Genomic DNA, 1,794 nt, shown 5'->3' on the forward strand with positions numbered 1-1,794 from the left:
AATTTCAGGTGACTGGATGCTCTTCTGCATTTCATTGTGTAGGATGCACAAACCTAAACTGCAACATTGCAATTGTGGGATGGTAGGATAGTTAGCATCCGTGTTCACATGCTAGAGCCTGATGTTAATTATCTATCACCAGATGTCTGTAAAATATTAAACATATTGTTTTAATAAATTTGTTGCTGTGATGCATTAAGAGTGCTAAAGCAAACCCATTCCTGTGTATATAGCATTACACCATAAATAACGTGGTAGAAAAAGGAAGTTTTTATAGCTCAGGGGACACAGCAGGGCTTCGCAATGCAAACATTGCTGATGATCAGGACAAAGGCCTGAGACAAGCATAACTAAGTACTAAAAATGCTTTTATATTTAGTATTATAGAATCGTGCATCACTGTGGAACCTGTGTAGAAGAATAAAATCAAATGTGCCCAATAGAAGCAAAGGGAACAGGTCATCAGAGTGAGAACCCTCTAGGTCACTCTGATATCTGACCTGGAATTGTTTGCAGACCTGGAGCTATGAAGGTAGAGAACACAGACATGATGTTTGTACAGATGGAGATCCATAAACCTACTGCTCCAGCCCATCAGACCCTGGGAAATAACATAAGGAAGAGCCATGAGAGAGAGAGAAAAAAAATCACTTAACTCTGTGCCTGGATGGCAGCATATAGCAATACCCAGTAAACATCCCAACTACCGACCTATGTGCTTTACTGCCTGCTGTGATATAGTGCAGCAAGGTGGAGCTTATCAGGCAATTAAAGATGCAAAGGAGAAGCAAGTCACAAAAATGCCATGGAGTGAGTGGTTAGAGCTTTCTTGAAAGGGTGGTCCTGGGACTGATGGTGACAGCCTGGACCACGCTGAAGAAACATGTGGTGCAGATGGAGAGGGAGGCCATGGGCAACTCTTTCTAGATAAACTATAGTTTTACAACCAACATTACCTAGGGAATTTCTGAAATAAAAAATTGTGGCCATATTTCTGACCCCTTTACAATAAATAATGATTGTGTTTACAAAAGCCAAGTGGATGATAATAAGATCTATATTATTATTCTCAGAACCCATGATGAAAGCATACACATGTCTCACAAATAAGATAATATTCCTTAAAATCTCTAAGTCCAATAATTGAAATAAAATTTATTCTGTGATTCAGGTCACTTTAAGTCATCTTCATGCCCAGAAATTGTACAATCCTTTTGAGAAACACACTCAAGTAACTTGATATGGTTGAAACCTGTGGGGTTTCTGTTTTTAGAGGGATAATCACCAGCATATTATGAAAATGCACAGAATTATTTGCTTGTAAATACCTTTCTTTTGTTCTTGTGACCTTCCCTCACCCCTTTTTTTCTTCCTCTGACATGGAGACGATATTGACATTTAGGCTTGAACACCATGCTGATGCCTTCACAGAAGACTTCACAGAAGTTCTATATGATCCCCATCTCTCAATTTCTTTTTATGAGAACATTCCAACAAAAAGCAGCATCAGTCAATTTCTAAGCCATGATATTGAACATCACCTTAGATGTCTCCCTTCTCAGATCTGTTTTACTATCTGGTACAAACTCATCCTTCAAGTAAGTATTGACCTAGCAAAAATTGTAGCTCTCAAGAAGTATAATACTTGACAAATGAAAAAAGGACATGCCTATTACTATTGTAAAGTACATCCATGATGAACCCACTATGTTTATAAGAAATTATATATGGCAGATAATTTTTCAAAATAAGGTATATCTCTACCACTAACTACACTACAATATCATGTTCAAT

The 1,794-nt window shown here is 37.7% G+C and overlaps 1 pseudogene; it reads right to left on the reverse strand.

Annotated features, from left to right (window-relative positions):
- Positions 1-278: 278 nt before the first annotated feature.
- On the reverse strand, positions 279-1,263 carry LOC110307452 (putative vomeronasal receptor-like protein 4; annotated as a pseudogene).
- Between the last annotated feature and the right edge of the window lie 531 nt (positions 1,264-1,794).

The sequence above is a fragment of the Mus caroli genome, unplaced genomic scaffold (assembly GCF_978045245.1).
Source record: "Mus caroli unplaced genomic scaffold, Mus_caroli_1 scaffold_15, whole genome shotgun sequence".
Classification (NCBI taxonomy): Eukaryota; Metazoa; Chordata; class Mammalia; order Rodentia; family Muridae; genus Mus; species Mus caroli.